We start from the raw sequence: 26,719 nt of genomic DNA, 5'->3' as shown, positions 1-26,719 counted from the left end.
TAAAAAAAATAAAATGTTTAATTTATAGATTTTCATTACCATTTCATGCCAGATGAGAAACAATGAGTTCACAGGTGAGACGATGACATTGTCAGAAACAGGTCATATTGAAAACCATTATTTTACTGTTTTCCTTTGGGAGCATTATCAGAAAGAACCTGGGACACTGGACTTAATTAAGCATCCCTTTAACTTGGTTCTGATGGACTTTTTCCTTTCCATTTGTAAAACAAATGGAGCTCAGTTGAATATGAATGATAAGAAACACAGAAAGGGACAAGGAAACACAGAAACAACATCCTTTACAAAATAATAGCACTTTTTCTCAGCACTTCACCAACGTGATCACCAAACAGACATAGTTAATGCACTTTGTTTGCCAGATTAGCAACAGCAGCAACACTGAAAATCAGCAGCTGAAACAACTTGTAGGAAATTTAAAAATAAAATAGCACATATAAAATGTCATCCCACAAACATCTAGCATTTATGGTACCTCAAACTCAATACTTCCTTCCAGTTTAGCTGGAAGGTGGACTGAGTGCAAAAGATGATAAGCAACAGTGACATGAAGGCTAACACCATGTCATAACAGAAGTACCTCAGCATAATGTGTCAAAATAAGGCATTTGTCCTTGGGAGATACAGAGTGATCTAGTTTTATATAAATACATTTGTATGTTTCTAGATATCTTTACATACATTTATACAAACTGGGATGCACATAAACTGACTTTAAATACAGACACACAACTGAATAAGCATACCACATCTGTAAGCACACCATATGATCTCAATCAAGCATTTCAAACAGCCCAGAGGGATGTGAACATCACTGGAAACCCGAGGAAGTCAAATGGTTTTCTTTCATAATCCTTTAGAAAACATAAAGCACGGGTGCATTATGTAACAAATGTGAATCCACGTGAAATCTAAAAAGTCTGGTTTTGCCATCTCTGATAAGAGTTTTTCAGCAGAAGTTGTGGGAGAGTCCTTTGGCATGTAACCCCTTCTGCAAGCTGGTGGACAGAGGCTGTCCTCTCCAGGGCTTGGCCAGCCTTCATGCCAGTGGGCTCCTCACCTCCAGGTCACGCCTATCTGCATCAGGTCTCTGTCACAGCTAGTTTGTTTCTACATCCCCTCTGGCTGCAGAACACTCTTCTCTCTGAATCTGTGATTCTACAAAGTGCCAGGATTAAATTTAAAGGGTAGTTAACAGGCTTTTTGTTAAAAGTGTTGCTATCACTTGCATTTATAGTTTAATCCATCAACAGACTCTTGTTTCTACCTTCTCATTTTATAGCTAGCATCTTGACAGGGAAAAGAGATCACAGCTAAAGCAATGAGCTTTGTAACAACAACCAAAAACGGTACTAAAGGAAAACAATCAAACCATCTATGTGCTTCATTATGCATGTTTCACTAGGACTAGCTCATTGAGGCTCACAGACTGGCAGACATGAAAATACAGTATTTCTTCTTACTGAAACAGTTGTCAAAAGCTCTTCTAAAATCTGAGAAATATTGGAGGAAACAACATATTACTTAATAGAATTACTGGCAGAAAATATTTCACTTTGTTGTTCAGAAAAAGAATTAAAAGTGAAGGATAAATGAAAATGTGGCATTTAGTAAGGAGGCAAGTGCCTAAATATGTTGGAAGTCAGGTGAAATAAGGTACCTAACAGTCTTCAATTAGATATCTGAAGTAAGCTCTACAGGCCATTGATGTGTTTTATCATGGCAACTCTTGAGAAAACCAGAAGCAACACACATTCTTATTCATCTTTATCATGCTCTGAGCTCTGTTACTCAGTGAAATGCCTGCTACAAGCCATCAGCTAAATCCATCATCACTTTATGTGCCCATACCATAGACATTTCCCACAACCTTTGAGTAACATACTTTCTTCCCTAACTCCAAAACAAATAAAACAGATTTGTATCAGCCAGCTGTAAAATGTTTATGCTTGGTTAAAATTACGTTGTCCTTGAGCACACAGAAAACACAGGAATTGCCATATCTGATCAGCTCAGTGATCCATCTCACCCGCTGTCTTGCCTCAAGCTCTTCCCAGTACCTGAAGGGAGCATAATGAAGCTGTTTTTAAAAGGGTGCTTGTTATCATTGCGCCCAGTGTGCCCCATATGCCATTACCTAGAAGCAAATAGACTCTTCATCTTATTCAAATTACTGGCTGGAGAAGTTACAGTCATTATTTAGAACCTGCAGAATATCATGAGTTTAGAAAAAGGCTGGAAAAAAATTTGTTTGAATAAAGTAGGCAGATCCTTGGCTGTATTGAGATCAACTGAATTACAGTCAGCCTTGGATCTGCTCCAACACATCAAACTTGGAAACTTCAAAAGCAATTCTTCTATTCCTTAATTAGGTTTTACATATAGACGTCCACCTAACAAACTAATAATATTTTAGGGTAAGTTCTTAAGTATATTTTCAACTAAGATTTTACTCTTGGTTTCCGTTAAGACAAAAATACATGAACATATTTTGAAGTAGACAGAAACTTGTAGTGATGAGTCCACATCCAGAGGTTGCAGATAAATGTTGACCTCTTTTTTAATAGAAGAAATATCTTCTGAGGATTTCTTCGCTTTTTACTAACACCCATTTTGCAATACAAATAGGACATCAGGTAGGGACACATTCAGATTTCATGCATGACTTGACTACAATGATTAAATTGTTGCTTTGACAATATTAAGAAGCTCAAACCAAGCATATATTTAAAAGCTTTTTATATTAGGACGTGTTGCATATATTTCAGCTTTCAGAATGGCAGAATCTACCCAGAGCATGCATTTCCTGGGCCAACTAAGAAAGCATGAAAAAGTCCAAAGATTGTTTAAATAATTTCAGGAGGCACAGACTCTTGCTAATTCTTTCTTGAGTCAACTTACAGGCTGCAACTTGCATGTATTAGAGTAGGATAAAGGAGCTCTCAAACTTCAGAAGTCTGTCACTTCCCCCTTTTCTCTTCCCAGTCCCAAGAAAAAGCAACTTGTCCCAAAACCTATGCACTCCATAGACTTTATTAAACTTAAAATCCTAAAATCTTAATGGCAAAAGTAGTTACTTAAGCTTAAGAAAGCTGGTAAAGACAATTTCAGAAGAGAAGCTATGCCGAACAGTACTTGTTTACATCAGTTACCTGCTACTGGTGGTTCACCAACAATCTCCCACATCTCCATCAGTATGAGGCAGAGGCATACCTTGCCCCCACCACAACCCAGACCAGGTCCCACAGCAGTACCAAGGCCACTGCAATCATCATTGCTTCTCAAGCCTTCCAGTCTATCTGTTACTGTTACCCTGCTGTACGTTTTCTGTGCTTATTCTGCATAGTGAATGGGCATCTACCAGAATCACAATTAATGTAACCAGCTAAAAAAAGACCACAAACTTATCCAGCTTGCAACACAAAAATTCCTGCTATCCAATCTGCATTCTGAACTACTGACCTATCTCAGTATGATGTCTGGGTTTTTTTATTGTAATTTGTTAGCTTCCATAGAATAAAAAGCTACAATACTTTCTGTACTAAATCATGTAAGTGAAACTGATTCTATACTGATGAAATAAATTATGATCTGCATACATGGATCCTTATTCCCGAAAGAAGGAGATGCAAAAATAACCTGTAATTTTCTTAATTGCTAACTGAAGGGAATTATAGAGAAATAGATGAATTCTGTATTAGATCAAGTGGTATGAATCTTACAAATAAATGAATATGTTCTGCTGAGCTTAGGAAAAAAAATAAATGCAGTTTCAGACATCTTAAAGTAGAATAACATATTGTTGGGTTTTTTGTTTGTTTTTGTTTTGTTTTGCTCTGTAAATCAGATATTATTTAAACATCCAAGACTCAGTGTAAGAACATATAATCACAGAATGGCTTAGGTTGGAAAGGACCTCAAAGATCACCTAGTTCCAATCCTCTGCCACAGGTACAGTTGCCAACTACTAGATCAAGCCCTAGATCAGGTTGCCTAAGCCCCATTCAACCCAACTTTGAATGCCTCCAGGGACAGGGCATCCCACCAGCCCCCTGCGCAGTCTGTTCCAGTGCCTCACCACCCTCTCAGTAGAAAACCTCTCCCTATAGAGTCCAAAATCTCCCTTCCTTTAGTTTAAAACCACTCCCCCTTGTCCTATCCCTATCTAGCCATGTAAAAAGTTAATTACCATTTGTTTATAATCTCTCTTTAAATAATAGAATTTATTTAATTCTATTAAATAGAGAATCTCCAGACTGAACAAGCCCAGCTCCATCAGTCTGTCTCCATAAGAGATTCGCTCCAGCCCTCTGGGCAGCCTTGTAGCCTCTTTTGGACAGCCTTGAACAGCTCCACAAGAATAAATGCATTTAAGACTTGTAGAAATTTTCAGGAAAGGTCTAAATTAACAACATATACAATTCACCTTCCTTCAGTACCAAGTCAGATTCCAGTACATGAAGTTTTGATTCTAGTTTACTTTTATTTATTTATTTATTTAGGAAAGTGATGAAATAAATATTTAATGAAGACAGTGAAAGGGATGATCTGTCAAGAATACACTTCTGGACAGAAAGAGATTGACAGTGCATCAGTACTGACAGCAGAATTTTCATTTTCCTCTTCAAAAAGAATTTAGTACATATATCACCTACTTCCATATACTGCAGACACTTGTTTTCACAAGTGGCAACCATCATCCAGAAGGAAAGGCAGTAGGAGAACATTGTCCCCAGACTTACTCTGACCTAACAATTTAAAGATTAGACCCAGACTTAACAACTTAAAGATTAAAAATGCACAGCATCTTGAACAGAAGCAAGCAGCAGATGGGAAACCATTATGAATCATAAGTGCAGTAAACCATTGCAACTGCCAGAAGGAGGTAAGCAACCATAACAACAATCTAATTTGTTTTCCATATATCAAGCTTTAACAGTAAGCTGAGTCAAGAAAAACAGACAAATCCAACAGAATGGAAATATTCAAGAGAGCTTACATCTTGAAGGAAGAAGCTCAGATTTTGAAAGTCAGTAATATTCTTATTTTTCACAAATGGGCTTTACACACACAAGGGAGTAGTAAATAAATAGCAGAAATAATAGAAAACCCCAAATGACAGCATAATAATAGAAACAATAGGATTCAAAAATAGAAAATCTCAAACCCATAGGCAAATCAATGGTAAAACAATGCAACGAGCAGCTGACAAAAAGGAACTTCCCTTCTGGTGTGGATTCACAGTTACTGAAAACCAGGTAAAGAAACTTGTTTCTTACAAACGGCCGGGCACTGTTTGAAAAGCAAACAAAAATTCTACAGTGTATGCACTGTTTGCTGACTCAGTTTTAGCTGGAAGAACCTGAAGTCATCTTTAGGCAAACGAGTTAAACTCTATTTGAAAGTGAGGAAGAATCCTGGAAGTACCACAAATTTATATACTTATTTTTTTTATTATTATTTTCAGTTTCTTTAATTTCATACCATTAAAAGAGCTTTCTTCTCTAATTTAGTCATTGGTTGTCCTGGCCATAATTATGATTTATGTTTGATATTTGTTGTGATTTCTGAAAAGGGCTTGAACTATTTTGAAGACTACTGATTCATCATTGTTTACTTTATTAACACCCATTAAAAGTAATTTTACCCTAATTTACATTCCATTATTGGGTCAATCAAAATGCATAGTGTCTAAATTGGGAGACAGAATGATTTTATGATATCTATTATTTCAAATTTAATGTAAAGGACAAGAAATACATTCTCATATATTTGCTCACAGAGACGATTGAAATCAGTTGTTCATACAAGCCTCCTCTGTACTCTGTGGTACAAAAGACACACTTATCTTCAGGGAGTTTTATCCAACTTGCATTTCACAGCCTGAATTATTTGTTGTGATTTAATATGATGTATTCTGTACCTAATAAAGCACTTAATTAAAATAATTATTAGATTATTCAGCTAAAATCAGAGTGGATAATAGTGTGTGGATTCCTTCACTGAACACATCCCTTCTGTAACAGTTTTCCAGAGCAATGTCATTTGAAGTAATCACTTTTCAGTGTAATAGCTAAGTAACCATAAATTATTAAAAACTACATTAAGTGAATAAACATGACACAAAATGATCTGCACTGAAAGCACAGGTATTGTTTTCAAGGATGAAAAGGCAAGAATACCAACGCCGTCACCAAGTTGGTCAAGTAGAACAATCACCAGTGGGCTGTACCCATCTTTGAAACGATAAAACAATAAAACAATTAAAATTAAATACAATATATCAAAAATGTTTCCAAAAATATATATAAAAAATGATTCCAAAATTAGTTTATAAACTATATGGATGGATATGCCTGTGCAAAGAAAAGAAAGAGAAGACCAAAGAAAGACCTGAGCTAGTAGCTTTTCTCTCCCATACACTTATTCTAGCAGCAGGTAACAATAGGTTCTAAAAATGAGTGGAGATCACACAATCTAATAGCAACTACCAAATCAAAAATGATGAGGGTGCATTTCATACTACATGGTTTAAGTTCTGAAAGTGCTTTGTTCTCTAAAACATTAAAAACTATCATCATCATGTGTTACTTCTGAAATTCTTTGATTTAAGAACAGGACTTTAACTCCAGAAATAAATCACTATGAATACACAAGCAGAAGGAACCTAACAAAGTTTTCCTTAGGAACTACTGCTTGCAAACTATTTTCCCCTCTACTTTAAAGTTCCTCAGACTTTTTTTTTATGGTTGATATCTCTCCTTCAATGCTCAATTTTTACCCTCTTGTTGGCCACAGCTCTGAATTTAATTCCCTGTGGCCGCCAAATCCCAGCTGCGATATCAGTTAGGAGGAAGCTGCAGCAAGGATAATGCAGAACTACAGCATGTAACTTCTTGGAGATGTCTGTGATAAAAAATGAATGCCAAGTGTGCCAAGGAATCACTGTACTCCTAAATACTCAGAAAACTTTTAGTTAGCATTACAGAACTAAACAAAAAGTTCATTTGGAAATAACTGTTTTGTGGTTGTACAGGTCCAGAAACTAGAAAGAAAAACACATTGTGATATTTTCTTGTTTAAGCAGACTGAGACAAATTCAAGAGAGGGTGATTAGAGTTCCCGTATATGCAGCATCTAAAGCAGAGAACAGAAGGTTTGGGAGCAGACAACTAATTGATCATCTGGTAAACTAGTGTTTGAATGAAATAAATCTAGAATTGTCATCCACATCTAAGACACCTTCCAATTCCCTAAGAGGAGAATATGGCAAAAGAAAGAATGGCCCAAGGTAAACACACAATCACCTGAACTAACAGATATAGCTCTGGACTAAAATCAGGCTTTCAAAATAAAAGCTGTAAGGTTGAGTCACTGAGCAAAGTCACACATTTTTAGGCCAGAAGAGACCATTGGTCTGGTTTGACATTTGATATCATAGAGGTTCAGTATTTTACACACTACTGAAAGGTTTCCCTTTTCCCTTCCCTTGATTCGGCAAGACAAGAAATAACCTTTCTGGCATGCCTGTGGATGTTTGGCTATTAAAGACAAAAATTGGCTTTCTCTAGCTCATGGCAGCTACTGCCAACTTATAGCTGTTGCAGGAATAGAGATTTGTGCATTTACTTGACAGTAGTCGAACATTTGTGCACTTACTTGACATGTCAAAATTTAGAAACACTGTTACAGGCGTTAGAAAGAAAGAGAACTTAGAAATATTTTCAAGACATTCTTTAGAGGCTCGCTCCAATAAATAACATAGTCCAGAACTAGTCCAGAAAACCCTAAACTCTGCCCTCTGTGAATCCATCTGTCCTTTCCCCAGCTGTCTTCTTTCCATTTGGCAGCAGAATTGTTTAATAAAACTCCAAGTACAAATGCTACAGCAGTAGAGATAAATGAAAAAAGAAATGGCATCAAAAAGAACTCTAACAAAATATAAATGATCAGAATATTGAGTAAAGGAGAAAGGAGATACAGTTATTTTGGGTGCTGACCAACAAAGGTCAATATCATTATACCAAAGACTAATTTGGCTTACTAGAACCTTGGTTACAGGTTACCCTTATAAGAATGGAGAAATAAAAATAGAGTGGAAGAATAGCTAAGTGGCAATGGAAGAGTTCAGAAAATCTGGATTGTGACAACTCATCCATTTTTGTTTTTGTTGTGCCTAATTACAGGCAGGAAAATCTCATAACTTTTGAATGCTGTGGCATGATAATCATCTAATTTGTAGGTGAGCACTTGAAGCTTTCTTGGATCAAAGCACCTTTATATCACTTTAAGCCAATAAAAAAATATGGTAATTCCTTAGTTGAGTATAAGGTTATACTAGAATATCAAATTAGCATTAAAAATAAAAATTAGTCAATGCTTCTGTGAACAATAAGTGGGGTGAAACTCTTCACAGAAAAACCACCCGTTAGATGGCAAAAAGAGAGTCTTACCTAGGAATTCTCACAAATAAAACAGCACATAACAATTCAGACTGCTTTAAATGCCATTAAACAAAAGAAACCCCATGCTCTTAGGAAGCAATTAGGTTATAGGGAAGCAACAGACTGGGGGATCAGCTTTGGGTATATATCTCTTTCTGATGCTGACCTGTTATCACTTTTGTCAAATGGCTTATTATGTATGCTTCAGTTTCCCCATAAAAACATCCATCATTTTATTCTCTTTGAAATGTTACTTGCTTAAGATATCAGATTGACCTGAGTTAATAGAAAGAAAGCATTGCACTGTAAATCAGATAATCACATTTAACTTCTACGATAGTGTTGCACCTTTACTCTGCTACTTATTTACTAGTTAACTGTGGGAAAGTCACTTCATGTCACATTTCCCCAGACAGAGTAAGGAGTACTAAAGCCTAAATACCTCTAACCAATTACTCTTACCTACATTCACTACAGCTTAATATTACAGTGTTTCAGGTCCACATTATTTTCTGTTTGTGGGATGATGACAATGGCATGATGTATGGAGAATCCATGAAAATAAATAATTGAGCCTTTTACTCTGCTGATATGGCTTACACTGAGGAGGGAGGAGATGGATTCATTAATTGTTTTCTATTCTTGTATTTTAAGAGAAGTACCATGTGATCATCACGATATGTACATGATATCAACTGCAGTATAAATACAAATGAGGAGCAGACATTAGTACTAAGATGGATAAGATGGAAAATCATGACTACCTGAGATAAGCAGGTTATCTGTGTTTATATTCACTTTTCAAATAAAAAGTTAACCTTGTCTTTAGAATGTATCTTTTCAGGAAAAGTTTTTCCCTCCAATGATATTGATCTCATTTATATCCTCTGTGTACATATACACTGAGGATATATATATATATATATTAATATCTTCCATATATATATATATATCCTTAATATCTTTCCAATGTAAGTTACACAGAAGCAACATTCATACAAACTTATAACAAGAACAGCAGGTTCGATATCATAGTATTTACCATGCCTCATCCATTATGTAGGCAAGAGAAATACATTATGAGACCTAAAAGATTCATGTAAAAGCATATTATTTTAGCCGTAAAGTGATTACTCGTTATTCATAAAAAGATTTAAATTTAAAATTATATTTGATATAATGAGAAGAAAATAAGACTGGGGTTTGGGGAACTTCTCTACATTATGGGAAGACAGTCTTACAGATTAAATCCGCCGCTGACAAAGACAGAATTTGACCTAAGAATGTCTGATGCCTGCTGGGAGAACTGCATGCACCCATAGATGAGAACTGTCAACACTGCTTACATTGATAAGGTCAGACAGATTTCATAGCTGTTTGTGTTGAGTGGTTCGTTGTTGGTTTTGTTGATTTTTAAAAACATTTCTGCTTTTTGGAAGCTGCTCTGAACAGAACAAGAGCACTTTTAGGAAACAATGAGTTCTAAATAAGCATTTATCTATTCTGGGTAATATAGTTTTAGTATGAACAGGTTTAAGGGGTTACTATGGAGTTAAATCCAGTTGGTAGCCAGTCACAAGCCACAAGTCACAAGTGTGCCCCGGTGGCGCAGTGGTAGGAATGCTGCTTGCAACACTGGAGGCCCTGGGTTCAAATCCCCCCTGTGGCGCAAGTGGTAGAAGTGCCGCTCTGCTACACAGAGGCTCGAATCCCGGGGGGTTGGACTCGATGATCTCTAAGGTCTCTTCCAAACCTGTATGAGACTATGACACTATGATGATACAAGCAGCATCCCCCAGGGCTCAGTGCTGGAGCCAGTTTTGCTCTTTGTTTTTTCAAACTATCTACATGAGGATAGAGTGCAGTCTAAAATTTTTTGCAGATGTTACCATGATAGGAGGGACCGCTGATCTGCTACAGCATAGGACAGATCTACATAGAGATCTGGATAGGGTGGACCAACATGCCATGTCCAGTCATACAACATTCAACATGGCCAAAATCTGAGCGCTACCCTTGGTTTTAACAGCCCTAGGAGTTGGGGAAAGAGTGGATGGAAAGCAGCCCAGCAGAAAAGGACCTGGAGGTGCTGGCACACTTAGAGCATGGCTTAATGGTGGACTTGCTAATGTTAGGTTGATGGTAGGGCCTGATGACCTGAAAGATCTTTTCTAATCTAAATTATTTCAGATTCTTTGATTTTCTCTTCAGTATTAGCCAGTTTAGCACATTTACAGTAATGTGGACAACAGTCCCTTTGGTATCTTTATAACAAATCAGCCTAACTGAAAGGTAGAGAAAATCAGATATTCCTAAAAGCTTATTTTTCTATCCCAATCACAAGTTGTCCCTGCAATCTAATAGGAATTTTTTTTTCCTGGAAAGAAACTGCACAATCTCATAGCAGAATTATCTGAAATTACTACTCTTAGTCCAAAAAAATAACAAAAGGAGCCATAACACTGGACGTTATGTAGATGAAATAAACTCTTCTCCCTACATTTGGTCTCCCCTACGCAAAAATCTTTGCATCTACTCATTGTGGAGAGAAAGGACTCTAACGTCCTCTGAAAATACTCGATGCTTAAATTGTGTTGAACAACAATAATTCCTGAAAATGCCAGATATTGAGCTTGCATGTTTTCAGTTGAAATTACACTCCTAGCTGTTTGGAAGGCATTTGAGAAACCTGACTATATTAGGTAACTATACTTGAGAAAATAAATGGGATATACACAGCTCAGTTAAGATCTAGTTAGATAAGTGATTCTAACTTTGTGCCATTAACAATTCCCTTTCTGAAACTGCTTAAAAATGAGAGCTATTATATGTTTATCATAGAAAAAGAGTTAGTATCCCAATATAGACTCCTTACTTATAATGTGGAATTCAGTAGACAAAGTGCCCTTCCACGTGAAAATGCACGAATCTTTCCTCAGATAAAGGCACTATTCTTATTGGTTAAATGCACATAGCTTTAAAGACATTTACGAGCATGGTAATGTAAAGCACCAGCATCACAAACCTCCAGGAAAAGTGTGAGATAGCAGATCTGTACACATTAAGAGTATATGGTCTAGAAACTGTTTGGAAGGAACAGGTGTAGTCAAAAGCAGAGAGCTAAAAATGCAAAATGAAATGCAAAATGAAATGCATGTCATTGTACCCTTTGATCTGTCAATAAAAACAGATCAATCAGAATACCATTACTGGCTTAATACTGCCTTTCAGACGATCACCAAAGGTTCGCCATTCCACTGAGCCAAGAACATCGATTTCTGATGGCACTTGGATTTACTTGCATGATTGCTGAGGATTCTTTTTGCCCTGAGGAACTCATGATATCCAAAGAGGTTTCACTCAGGCAGGAGAAGTACAGGCAGCTAACGTTGAGGCTACCACAGAAATATCTCCTGCATATGCAGGGCATTGACAGATTACATCCAGTAAGATCCTGCAGCCCTCTGGAGACAGCCTCACCAGTCTCAAGAGTAAAGTGGAAGTAAGAAAACAAAAGTTTTGTTTATTTTGGCAGGAGAGGAAAAATAAAATAAAATAAAATAAAATAAAAGCCTGATCCAGAGACTTCAACAGTCTTCAGAAAAATAACAACAAACAACTCCCACTCAAAAATCCATGAATACTGTGACTAGATGACCCAAATCTTTTGTATACAGAGAGTAACAACAACAACAAAAGTGGTTATATGTGATGCTTGCAAAAAAAATACAAGTTTTGTTAACACAGCTCAGCGCAACCAACTACTTTCCTCCCCCTAAAAACTCCAAAATTGTTTCTAATTACAGAATCACAGAATGGCTGGGATTTGAATGTAAATAATCTTGTTCCCACCTTGCTCAAGCAGAGCCACCTACTGCCTCTTGTTCAGGGCCACATCCAAGTTGCTTTTCAATATCTCCAAGGAGGGAAACTCCACAGTCTCCCTAGGCAACCTACTCCATCACTCAGTCACACACCCAGGAAAAACATGTTCAGCTGCAACACACGTCTCTCGGTTTGTGCACACAGCCTCATCCTCTCACTGGATTCCACAGCAAAGAACCTGGCTTCATCCTCTTTGTACAATATACATTAATGCAGTTCCTCCAAAGCTTCCTCTTTTCCAGGCTGAACAGCCCAGCACTCAGCCTTTCCCCAGTGGAAAAGCGTTCCAGTCCCTTAATCAACTTCATGGTCCTTTGTTGGGCTCTCTCTAGTATGCTCATGTCTCTCTTGTATACTAGGACCCCAGGTACATTTATGCTTTCCAGTTGGGTGGCCCCCAGCATGTCCTGGCACATAAAGTTGTTCTTCTTCAGATGCAGGACTTCTCACTTCTGTTTGTTGAACACTTTGAGGATGGTCTCAACCCATCACTCCTGCCTGACAGGGTTCCTCCAAATAGAACCATTCATTTCTCATATTTTTGTGTCACCCAACTCTTCCTTACAGCCCAGTAGGAAGTTTGTTCATATGTGTATGGTTCAGTAGACATTTCTCAACTTTCATGATTCTTGATTCAAGAGAACACACGCAAGACCTATTTTATAATCCCTCTTAAGGGCTGGTCTTACCTAAGAAAACATTTATTCACAGGTCTTCCCTTTTTAATCCCAGAGGGCCGAGATTTCTTTAAAAGTCTTTACTTTGCCATTTGTATAAGGCATGCCATTCTGAACAGATTCAGATAGTGCTTTACATCTACCCATTGGTTGTTGCAGTATCTGCTCCCTTATCTATGTTTCTCACTATTCTTGTAGTTCTATATTCTAATTACATTTCAGTCACATATTATGATGGGATGACCAGATCTCCTCAAATACTTTTCAGTATTTTCAAAATATAAATTGTCATATTTTTGTTCCTTCCTTCCATTATCACAAACAACCATCATATGTTCCTATTTGTCCTCAGTCTACTTTCCAAAACCCACACATTGTTCTCACAGAACATTGTGTGGCCCGGTGGCACAAGTGGTAGGAATGCTGCTTGCAACACTGGAGGCCCTGGGTTCAAATCCCCCCTGTGGCGCAAGTGGTAGAAGTGCCGCTCTGCTACACAGAGGCTCGAATCCTGGGGGGTTGGACTCGATGATCTCTAAGGTCCCTTCCAACCCACACGAGACTATGATACTATGATGATCTTTTCCCATCATTGTGTTTTCACGTACCATGACACAGTTAAGACCATTAGTGATAATGTCTCACCCTTTTATTTTCTGCCTGTTTCTTTGAAATCGCTGAACCTTAGCAGAAGAGACACAAATTTCTATTTTATTTCTGGGCATATTATCATCATCATCCACACCACTTTTCTCTCTTTTCCCAGTCTCTACCACATACCATTTGATGAGATCTGTTTCTGAATAACAAACAATAAGTTGACACGTTCCATTAAAATTTGCAAAGAAAGATGGCTTGTAAAGAAAACAACCACTTCTAAAAATCATCATTTAGTTTATGTAGTAGTAGTTAACTGCAAGCTTTTCAATCCTTCCTGATAGTTTCAGGCTGTCACTTTTCTATCCCATGTGGTTACACGTGTACTGAAAAACTTAAAATGTAACTCAGAAAACATCCACAAGTGACAACAGTAAAGACACGTTCTCAAATTTTCCAGTCAGTTGAAGCCTTCCGATACAAATATGATTAAAGAGATTAAGTATTCTGCCATTGCTGAAGCTTGTTATTAATATCAGTATATTTTTTCAGAAACAATGAGCTGCTAAAAATAGTCATGAACAAATACATCAGTAAGCAGTGCTTTGAAAGGCATTAAGGGAACAGCATTTGTCTCTCCCCTACCTCATCCATGCACATCTTTAGAAACTTCTCACTGACATTTAAAATATTGAGAGCTTTCATAGGAAAAGTACCATGTCTCAGGAAAGCTAAGCTGCATTTCAGAAGTTACCTAAGATATTATGATATATAGAGCTACAAACATTGGGAACACTTTTGTTTGTGCAAGGAAGGCATGGCCCACAAATCTAAGAAGTTGCAAAACAATGAATTGAACTACTTTATTACTTAGCACCCTTCTATCATTCACACTCAGCCAAGTCCTGTTTGCTAGAAGTATGAAACTGCAGTGAATTCATTCATTCATATATGCAGAGAATGGGAGAGGATACGCTTCTATAAAAAATGTTTGTTTTTAGTTTTCTTCTTTTCTTCAAATACAGAAGTAAAATGACTTGAGATGGCTGCTCATGAAAATGACATGATTTTATAACCAAAACATTTCAAGTTTGGATATATATTCTGAAACAGACATTAAGGCCTAGAAGAAGATGAAGGATTGGGATTCAGTCACAGCTAAATGTTCTGAAAACTAATGCAGATGATTATATTACAAAAAAGTACAAAAGGTGGTGGAGATTGATATATCAATCCTACCTATTTTAAAGTGAACTCAAGCAAGAGGTACACAAACCTAAACATAGGGCTTCACAATCACAAAGAAAGTGCCACTTCAAAGAGCTGCAGGTTCTCTTCTCACTCTTCCATGAATGGGAATCAACTTCTGCTTAAGCAACAGTAATAACTGGTGGTAGCAATTTCTTAAGTAGTCTCTTAGAGATTAACACATGCTGAAAATACCTAAAGGCTTGCTCATAACCAAGACAAAATGCCCTGATTCTACACTGACACCATTAATGAGAGCTCAGATTTCTTCACTTAATACAGTTTTAAGCATCTTATTCAGCATTCCTTCGATTATCCACACAAAATCTTATGCATTCCAGTTAAATTGCTGACTATTCATAATCAAAAAGCACCATAAATACAGAAAAATTTTTTGTAACTTAAAGAGAGTAATGATGAGTTTCAACTTGCAGTCCCAGAAATGAAAAGAGATGCAATTGGAAAGATTCTGTATAATAAGCAATAAAAAAAATTGTTATTACTTGTTGGAAGCTCATTAGGTGTCAACAACACAGAGGAAAATGCAGCATTGCTACTGCCTGACTACACTGAGGGAGTAATGTGCATCTTGGAGGTCTGAAGCTCCAGTATTCTAATGAATAAGAAATTCACAAGTCTGAGTGAAATTCACAAGCAAGAGAAGAGAAGCAAACCCTTTGGTTTGGAAGCAAACCCTTAATAATAACATATCCTCAACAGCTTACATAATCAACACTCAGCATTTTATTCTAACTATTTTAGTGTAAATGATTTAATACAAGTGTATGAAAAGTCTGAAGCTGGGCATTCAACCCCTTTTTAAGTCAAAATAGACAAGAAATAAATTGCAAGTATATTTCACAAAACAATATTTTGCATTTAACAGCATGCCAAAACCTTATAAAACCACTGGCAGACTGTGTTGAAACATTAGTGAAAATATTTGAGTAGCAATAATGAGCACTGAGATTCTTCACTCCAACAGGAAGTCAATGTGAGGATGGATCTGGGGCAGAAAACAAGAATTATGGTGCTTCCTCAGGTGTGTGCCTTCACTAAAGGGGAAATGAGGAAAAGAGGAGGGTTTCAGCACAGCCTGAACTTTACTCTGCTATTCCATACTGCTCTTAACTTAGTCCCAGTGGCTGGGATATGATGGTGTCTAGGGAACCCCTCAGACAGGGCAGAGCAGGGCAGCTGGAGCAAGACCCAGCATCGGGCATCGCTCTGGGACAGGGATGGTACCAGGATGGTATGGGGACCCATGGATGGAGACCTAGAGCCTGTTGGTTGTTTCTTTTCCAAATCTCCAGGAATACTAAGAAGTTTTCATAATCTTTACACTCCACAATGACCTTTACAATATCCTAATGGCACCATAAGGAAAAACAAAAGGCCTTTTGTAAACAGATGCTCTTAAACAAGGCACATCTTTTCTGCAACACCAGCAAAGAAAATGCGTACTGATTCAAAACTACATTTTTAGCACAACATGAAGCTGATGTGATACCATACTAAACTCAGAAAGTAATTTGCTGTGATTCTGTCTCATACGGCAAGTAGATCTAGTTTTTTAGCCTTTGCTTGGTAGGTAAACACATTCCAGGCATTTCATTAGGACAAGAGTAAGAGTCATCAGTAGTAACACAAGGACAAAAGTGTTGTTATTGGACCTGAACATATGCAATTTAAATTATCTGAAAATGATTTACATTAAAGAGAAAATTTCACTTGTCATTTCTGTTTCCTACTGCAGTGGTTTCACCCTGATGGCAGCTCAGCTCCACCACGCTGCTTTCTCAATTGCCCCTTCTCAGAACCACTGGGGGAGCAAATACAAGTACATGTCTTGGCTGATGTGTTGAGATGAAGACAGGGAAATCATTCACCAGTTACCATCACAAGCAGAACAGACACAGCGTAAGGGAGATTAATATAATTTGTTACTAATAGATAAGAGCAGTGGGAAACTAAAAGCAAACTATAATGGTATCTTGTCACTCAACTTCTTCCTTAGCAGAAGGGTAGAGAATGAGGCTGTGGTCAGTCCCTAGTGCTCCTCCATAGCCACTCATCTCTTACCTACTCCATGTGGTCTCTGTCCCACAGCATGCTGTCCTTCCTGCACTGATGCCACAAGGGCTTCCCAGTGCCCGCAGCACTGCTCCAACACAGCTCTGTGCCATGGCAGGCTCTGCTACAGCCCTGTGAGTAGCAGCATCCACAGGCCAGGCCGCTCCTGCAAGGGTTCAGGCATCATCTGCTGCTGCATGTGGAGATCTGGTGTCTGTGGGCTGCAGTACAGCCTGCTCCTCTATGGGCCTCTCCTGGGCTGCAGGGAGCTGCTGCCGTCCTTCTTCACTGACCTTATGGGCTGCAGGGCCATTTTTCTCCCACTTCTATCTCCTCTCCTGCAGCTGCTGTAGCACAGCACCTTTTCCCTCCCCTCAGTCCGCTCTCCCAGAGATGCTCCTTCTCAGACACAGTGCAGTGCTGGGCTCTGCTCACACAGGCTCCAACTGCAGCCCCCTGCTACCTAAACCTTGCTGTGTAAGCACAACGTATCTACCACAGCAGTTACCCACCAGTAAGAACTGATGTCCTATTTACAGGAGACAAGACTTGGTTTCTACTGGACCATTTCAAGGACCTCAGAAATCCCCACAGTAGCTGCTTGCTGTTTTCCAACAGATTTCTTTCATGCAAATACTCCTTCACAGCAAAGATTTGCTGCTTCCACGTGCATCTTCCTTGAACTCTGTATTAGATTTCAGCATTGTTGTTCGCACTCTCCTCAAAAAGAAATCCTTCAAAGCCTTTTCAGTCCTCATCTCCCTATTCCTTTCCTGATTGTCTCTGTTCACTCTCCCAGTCTCTCCTTTGATGGATCCGTTTTCTATACTAAACCTGATTATTTCTGCAATGTAGCACAGACATTGCCAACCTGACTTTAAACAAACTCACTCACTTAGTCAATCATACCATAACAACACTGAACTTTGCTCAGGCTGATTTCCTTCTCTCCTCTTCATGTTTTCATATTTGCCATACTTGGGATTTTGCTTTTAAAGAAAGTTTATTAAAATGTCTTTAGCAATACAGTTTTTTTGGTTTTTTTTTCTTGCCTTCATAAAGGACTCTTGGGACATACAGGGGCATTATAAGTGTAAAGTATTTAGTTCAGCCTGGTTATAGCATAGATATGAAAGCAGAATTCCTGCTATGTTATCGTAGATGGAATCTTTCCACACCAGCAATGGTTCTCCCATCCACACCAAAGATGTTTAGGAGCATTTCTTACTGCTAGTTTAAATCTATGCTTAAAGTTATTTCAAATGAAGCCTCAGGCTTCAGTTTTTCAGCTTGAGACCAATTCTGCCAAGATTAACAAGCTCTATAATTGCCTTCTGTGAAACATAGCTTTCAAACCTGTAGACCTTTTAAATTTATTTAAATCACATATTAAACTTACAGAAATGGTCTGTGGATTCTGCTTGCATGTACCTGAAAATACTCTGCAAAAATTACTTAATCTATATTTCTTACTTAACAAGGCAGTCTAAAAGTTGAATATTTGCAGACAATTATTAATTATTTTAAATTAAGAGATTCTACTTCTCAACAAAAAAAAACCTCTGGTGTAAAAATGACACATTTTTATCCAAAACACTTGCAGTCATATAAGGAAGACTCTGATTCACGCCTCTTATTTCTGTCCTTAGGTTCTCTTACCAACACTTACCAGAGCCTGTAAGGATTCAGGAATATCAAAGGTACAAGACTGTGTATGATAGGCAGAACACAGACCTCCTTGCTTTATACATGGTCACTTTAGTCCATTTATTAGGCAAGAAAAAGAAAATCCTTCCAAAAAACCAAAAAAAACCCCAAAACCTAATCACACCCCCCCCAAAAAAAAACATAGAACAAAAGAACCTAGCTTGATTTTGTAAAAATGCTTGGAAGTTAAATGAATATATATATATATGTACACCTACTCTTTAGTAAACGTTAATTTAAAAATCAAATGTAAAACATGGCAATTACACACAATGACCACTTTTGCTGGCTCAAAAATAAAAAAAAAATAATAATAAATCAAAGCTACTTGTAAATCATTTCAACTTTAAGATGCAGGAATTCAATAGTTAATCGAGATCCTTGCATAGCATCTCTGAGATATCATTTCTTTTAGAAAAAGAAAGCCACGCACTGCTGAGCAATCAAAGCGTTTTCCCCAAATTTACTACACTCATTATCTTAAGCAAAGTGTTTGATCTCTGCTCACAAATTAGAGCGGCTTTAAAGAAGCTTGATCCCTTATTAAGAGGGCAGTAACTCAGATCCATATTCCCTTCTGTTTCTCTGTAGTCTTCAGCAGCTCTGGCTAAAACCTGGCAAAAATTCACAGTAAACAAAAGATCTACCTGCAGATAGCCTAAGCTCCTAAAGAATGAGGTATTTTTTGAACTGCTACTTGGCATTTTATATTTCCTAGCAAAAACAGGAAAGTGTGAAGTTTTGTTCTTAGCTGTACTGCTGAAAACTGGGAGAAATTCAACTGTTTTCAAAGCAATATCCCTGGAATTCAATTGGTTCCAAAGCTCATTAGTTGAAATTCTGCTACAACATTTATTCCTGGCCATTCACAAAGCAGAAGATGCTGCTATGTTGAAAAACAACAACAACAACAAAAAAAAAACTGGTAAATTGGTATAGAACCATATAAAAGAACAGTTGTTATATGTAAAATTACACACAATTACTTACATGCAAATGTATTTACCAGACCTTCTACTTTGTGAAGTGAAAAAAATTCTCACTGTATTCTGTTGTGATGCACAAGGGCTGCTCTGAAAGTAATGCCTCCTATGTTATGATGATGGCCCACAACAGAGACAGTTGTTGGTAGTATGGCAGTATATGTTGAACCTTCATTTGTAGGAAATAAATAGAAGGCATTACTTATGGAGCAACTCCATGTTCTGTTATGGTTGCATATTTTCTGTACTTTCTTCCCCATAATGTCTGACTATTCCTTTGAACAACCTGTGCTGATGAGGTACACCTTGCATATGATATAAAAAATATTTTTTTCTTACTTTCCAATTGATGGAGAAAAGTGGTGAGCCTATAAAAGTCAGAAGCAAGAAAAATAGCAAAACAAGACAGGCACAACTGCACTTCAGAATCATCACTGAGTATGAAGCATTCTCCTTACATTCTTCAAAGTCATATTCAAGTCTGCTTGCTATGTACAGCACTGTCTGGCAACGATAAAAAAAGTGTATTGCTGTAAGAGGTTATGAACTCTTGCACTTAAATGAGTTAATAGCCTTTAAAATCCCTGCTCACAACTACATAAAACTCAGAGTTTAAGAACACTACAGTGAAAGCATTCAAAGCGGAGAAACACAGAGCTAAGCTTTAATTAAATCAACAGATTTAATGATACCTATCTAAGGTCAAAATCTGGCCCAGCGTGAAGCTGGGTTTCATTTCAGTAAGATGAGGGCCTTAATTCTCCATCTTCTTGCACCAAACACTTCTGTATTCAAAGTGAGAATATGTTAACGTTGTATTTTTGCAGGTGTAACATATTTTGAGAGGCACCCAGTAACAAGGAATAACAGTTCGAGCAAGGGATTCCAAGGGGATTTCTTTGGTAGACTACACTAGAACAGCATTGTTTTTTCATGAATGGCCTTCCAAAGAAATTCTACTTGTACTTTATCACTTACAGCCCAACCATACAATGCTGTTTAAAATCTATTCCAAGCCTGTGAGATTAAAATGCAACTTCCATCGTTTTCTTTCCAAATCTTCTTAAAAGCTTTTGATGGAAATCACTGCATCTCAAAAGAAAAGCAAAACAAAGGCCATGCTTTTAAAAGTATGTGGTTTTATGGAAGGGGAAAACATCAGCAAGTGAGTCATAGCTTCTAGGTACAGTCACATGCTTAATACTGTGTAAGTACTGACAAAGATCTCTGTAGTGCTGCCATCACAGACCTATTTCATGATACTGGCTTTACCAGCATCCTCCAAACAGAACAGAGCCATTTTGCCTTGCTTACCTCAGCTTTGGGAAGATGGCTCTTCTGGTATGCAAGGTTTTCAACTAATGCAAACATCAGAACCCTGCTCACAGAGCAAAGCAAGCGCACCCTGTTCTACCCCCCTTCCTCTGACACACAGTCTCACTAAATAGAGAATAAAATCTCAATCATTTGCTAGCATTCATGAATGAGTTAAGATGCTTTTTCACATAGCCCCTGATTTCAACAATGCTTTTGACAAGGTTTACTTAAAAGGTACCTGCATGGGGAGCTATTATGATTGATCAGTCTCAATCCCACTTCTGTCTGGGACTAAATGGCCAGAGCTACCAGCTTTAGGTCATTGCAGGGATGACCTATGTGAGCTGTGGAAGAAATGTTTTCCTGCTTGTAGAAGCAAGGGCTATGAAACTAATCTAAATACACGACAGAAGTAGGAGGCAGGAATAAGAGAGAAAGACTTCTGAAGGACAGATGTTATTGGAGTAGCAAGCTTGATATTTGAGAATAGGAAAAATGCCTGGTGGCTCTCTCATATTCTGAAAAACAGAACTTATTAAAACAAACACTGAGTTTGCATCAAAAATACCGCACGCTTGTGTTACCAAATTTTCCACCTACACAGAATGTTCTTGCAGCTCAGGTTAGTGGAGTGGTGGTAGCGAATTCAGGTTCTGTCAGTATTTACAAACCATCTTCAGCATGAGAGAGTGTTGTTAATAGCAGTCAATCAATGCCTTCCTCAATACTAGAAATTCCCTAAGCTTATATAAACAAGGCTACCAAAATATGAACACTATTTTCTAAAGTTGTTACCAAACATGAATTGCTGCATTTGCAGATCAGCACAGGTTTGCACAGATATGTCAGTACTTTAACGTGCAAGGACCTTTTATCAGATCACAGCCATAGATCAAGTATCACACTTAGGGAATAAAATGTGCCATTCTTTCCAAGTAAAGATGATTTCTGAAATATGAGGAAATCAAATATGATTCACAGAAGGTACCAAGGCAAATGCTGTGCAAAAAGAAAATAATGATTGGTTGAGTCCTTTAACACTGAATGAAAACACACACTCCACCTGAAGGGTATGATTAAATTCATAGAGCGGTTTGGGGGCTCAGTTCATTTTTTTCCTTCAGCCTCATTGGACTTTTACTTTACTAAATCTGGGTATGTAGGATGGAAAAAAAAGTCAGAGTGCATTATAAATAAAGAACTAAAGTTAGGAGAGCTGATAAAATATGAATACCATTTCAAGTAGCTTAATGTGTCAGAGCTGCATAATAGAAAAAGGAGTGAAGTGCCCTACTCCAAAGGGAGTATGTGCCCCTGCTGCTTAGCAGTAGGTTTGAAAGAGGCTGTAAAGGGAGCACAAGTGGAAAATTCCCCCACTGGCTGCTTTCCAAAGCAGCATTCAGTTTATGAAAAATATGATGTTTTATTTGATCTCCAGTGTAAGAATTGGGCTTTTGGTGTTCTGTTCTGTTGCTTTTTATTCCTACAGAAAAGCAATTGGAAAACAGAGTGCAACTCTTGAACCCTTTGTGTTCTGCCTTCCCTCTCCCCACTCCCAGCCATTCTTTTATTACTTTTACCCTCTCAATGAATCTGTAAAATGTCTTCTTCATACAACATAGCCAGTTGCACATGTGACAGATAACATGAATGTGCATTTCTGTGATCTTCCCTAGACTCAGAGATGAACAGTAGCCTAGAAACCAGGGTCTGCTAAATACTGATACCTCAATTCAGTCTAGCTCTGGTAAGCCTCCCATCTTCCATCTCCAAGGGAATCACTGTATTAAATTTACATTAAAGATGGCTGCAGGACTGACACAGGGGTCATATTAGCATTTTAACTCCGGTAAGTTGGTCAGCAGAACATTTCTGCACCATGAAAATTATCCCAGTACTCTACTGTTACGAATTAAACATTTATGAGAAATTTTGTAAGAGCATATTAGGAAGAATGAGCTGGTAAAAAGAACAATAAGGGCAGAACAGTATCAATATGTAGATGTGAGGGGAAAAAAAAAAAAGCAAATTGGATTCTTTTTATCTCAAAATGAAGGTGGACACCAAGAAAGCAGCAGGAATATGAGTGAAGAGTACTCTGGTTACTAAAAAAGACTCAACAAAGGTAACTGTGACAAATGTATTTAATCCCTCCTGCTCTTTCACACTTCCTGAGTGCTTGTCTGATACAGATTCTTTCATTAGATTCAAAGTCTTTCTTTCAGCAGATAAATATAATAGGCCAGAATCTCCATCTTTAGATGAGCATAGCATGCAGAGCTACTTGGACTTTATGCTCTTGAGATTCAAGAATCATTACAAAACAGACAAGGAACTAATTGACATTTATTCTGTACTTGAAAGGAAACCAAGAACCATATGCTAAAAAGTATCATCTGGGAAAAGACATTATATAGAAAACACTACCGTATCACAACTTTATGTGTGCAGGAGGAATGAAAAAGAACCAGCATGAATTGACACGCAACTGGAATAACAAGGGCTCTTGCAGACCATTAATAACTTTTTGCCTGTAACCTAGATGATTCCATATTGAAGAGAATGACCAAATAAAAGCACTCAGCAATCTAATAAGCACTGATAAGCACATTTTTTTCCCTGAACAATAAATATAAGACCAGGAGTGAATTCTACTACCTTTAAAGGAGATCCGGATGCTCTGCATTGTTGTGGCTTTTTCTTTCTCATAAGACTGGTTATTGCCAAAGGGACATCAACATACTAAGTTAATTCTAAGCATCAGTCTTCCCCATCCTCAAAAAAAAGAGTGTAGGGGTGTTTTCCAACTTGAGGATCTGTCTCTGTATGCATTAGCTTCTGCAGCTCTTGGCTTCAGTTTTTACATCAATTCCCCATGTGTAAAATGAGAAAAGAATCACTTTTTGATACTTCAGAGTTTTAAGAAAATATCTCACATAAAGAATGAAAGATTATATAATATTTGGAAAGGGGATCATCAGACTTTTCTCAGAAAATTCCTGGCTTCATTCTGAAAGAAAAGGAAGACTTCTGGCAACAGGAGAGGCAAATGAAAGTAGATGCTCTCAGACACAAGGTAACAGAACTGAAATAGAGCTATTCCCATTGGATATATGCTGCCAGTTCCTGGAATATCTCTTGAATTATGCAACCAATCCATCAAAGCATCTATTAGTAAAATAATATGCTGAAACACACATGCAGAAGAATTGTATGTGTGCAAAAAAAAAGTACAGAAAAAACTTTCTAATCTCTCTTCCAGCCAAGAAGCTCTTTAAAACACATCTCTGATCTCAACAGTAACATGCCAACTTTCAAACTCAAGTAATGTATTTGAAATGAGTGGCTGACTTGAACTAAACCTCCGTGTTCCTGGAAGAGCACAAAAACTACACAAAGAGCCTGTACCTAAATCTTTACTTGCTCTGAAAAATCATTTACTTAGCTTACAGTGTAGTTCTTTTCTTCTTGAGTTCAAGGTGTTTTTCATCCTAGGGGGGAGATGGGTAATGCTGGGTAGAGTTTCTTTTTTGGTCTTATTCCCATTATGTTTCCATGAAGATTTACCTCAGAATATTCATACTTAATTTTTCTAGGGGGTGGTCAGATATTCTTGTTTTCTTCCTTAACATCTTCAAATCATTTTTCCTCTCAGCTCACATTTGTATCCTTTGAGACCCCTGCCAGCCCAAAATCTGAATCAGATTTAAATATACAAAGACACAAAGACTTTTAGAAGTATTTGACACAAACCACTATTACTTATGCATGCACAATTTCTTCTTGAAAGGAGAAGACAGTTTGAGCTGGATCTACTTCTTGCTGATGGAAAAAAATTGCAAGGTAAGACAGCATCATATTCACAGCGCAAGAAAATTGCTGTTGAGTGCTAGAAATGCTCTCACACCCAGCAGTCGTGACACTGCTCCAAGCCTGTGGAAGCAAAGCAGCAAAGCCACCTCTGCAGTGTTTACCTTCTGGGACCAGCTGATAACTGACCTAGTCCTTGGCACAAAACAGAGGACACTAAAAACTGCTCTTACACCTGAGTGCCCACTGCTCTGACAGCCTGCTGCATCAGCAAGGACTGGCAAGGCTTGAAGCTCTTTAGGCTAAGTCCCTTTTCTTCTCTGAATACCTCTCACAGTACAAATACACAGTAGAACAAAAACCTTAAGCCTTCTCCACCAGGAAATTCCTCTCCACTGAATGAAACCCCTAGGGCCTCATCCATGGTTGAAGAGACTGTTTCTGACAGCTGCATAAGAAGGATACGGCCAAAATATGCCAACATCAAGTGTACTTGCAGCCTTCTACTAAGGGGCAGCAGCTGCTTTGCAGAAAAGCAAGCCATAAAGCAAAACCTCAGTAGGAGGCACACAAATCATTTTAAATACTGACCTACTATTTCCATTTGAGCATAATGCCCCAAAAGATCTATAATTTGACCTAACAAATGTTTTTTTGAAAGAGTCAAGTTTGAAAATAGGGCAGAACTTGTTTTTGTACTTTGTAATTCATATTTTTATAGGTATCACAAAAATCACCCATTTGGTTTACATTAGTCATCACTTATCTATAATCTTAGAAAGACCAGTAGTGACTTTAAGGTTAGACTTTCAGCTGAGCTGCTTCCAAATGAACCATTATGACTGATTTTTTGCAGTTTTTCCTTATTGTATTAGCATGCAGGTTTTAACAGAGTACAGTTAAACCTTCAGGTTGCAAACAGAAATGTAAGCAGAGAAGTGCTCTCTGTTTGTGAGCATGTGCACAGAGAATACAACAACAAATCTTTCTCTCCATTCTGTTTGAAACTCTCTGTTGCTAAAGAAAATACTCAGACTATAGAGTTACCAAAACTTTCATAATCCTTGTTCTGTAAACTATGCCACTTTTCATGGGCTGTGGAGTATGAAGAAAAAGGGTAGAAAAGCATGAGTAACATTCACTACACCCTGGTGATCTCAGTCACCTAGGGAGGAGCTGACCCAGCAAGAGTTTATTACAGCGAACACATAATGTTAAGTACATACCAGAGTGGGGACATGAACCCATTTCTCCTAGAGAAACCCCACAGTCATTAGGCTGCAGTAGTATTTCTCTCCCCAGCCCAATACATTATTAATTACTTAAAGTGAAAGGAGAGGGGAAAGCTATGAGTACATCAGTCAGACGCCTGCCAGGAGTAGCAGGCAGTTACAGCATCCAGATGCAAAATGGCAGCAAATGCTCTAACTTCTGGCAAAGGAAACAGAGGGTTTCATTGCTTATTTCTTCAGTAGGGTTTCAAAAGGTACATTTCTTTACCCTCTCTCCTACCTGGAGACAGAAATCAGACAGGAGACAGATGCTGTCTTGCTGCACACAGTTTGTTAACTTTGCTCCTGAGAGGATCATAGTTCCAACCATATTCCCCGCTTCAGCACATTATGCTGGTAAGCCTGAGCTTTTAAAGCACTGGTTTTTGTGCATCAAGGTACTCAACTCCATTACAGAAACAGCCCTAGTACTTAAGTCGTCACCATTGCATACATCAGGCAAAATAAATAAATAAATAAATAAAAAATAAAGAAGCACTTTAAAATCAAAACAGCAGCATTGGTTGAGCCTTGTCATCCTTCCCACCTGTACAGTTATACAATATACAGTAAACGGGTTAAACAGAAACTTCATATGAAAGATTACTCTAATAGAAAGATAACCTAAGATAAAAGAAAAACACTCACTGATGTTGAAGGTTCACAGTAAACTCCACACAGGTGCA

General features: G+C 37.8%; 1 long non-coding RNA gene across 1 annotated transcript; it reads right to left on the bottom strand.

The window, feature by feature from the left end:
* On the bottom strand, window positions 1–26,719 carry LOC107310831. The gene is made up of 2 exons (XR_001553747.1): window positions 26,682–26,719; window positions 1–1,179 (listed from the first exon to the last, which is right to left on the bottom strand). It is a non-coding gene; the product is annotated as an uncharacterized LOC107310831 (long non-coding RNA).

This window comes from Coturnix japonica, chromosome 3, assembly GCF_001577835.2.
Source record: "Coturnix japonica isolate 7356 chromosome 3, Coturnix japonica 2.1, whole genome shotgun sequence".
Taxonomy (NCBI): domain Eukaryota; kingdom Metazoa; phylum Chordata; class Aves; order Galliformes; family Phasianidae; genus Coturnix; species Coturnix japonica.
The sequence above is the reverse complement of the archived record's forward strand: the minus strand, read 5'-3'. Positions and strand labels throughout refer to the sequence as shown.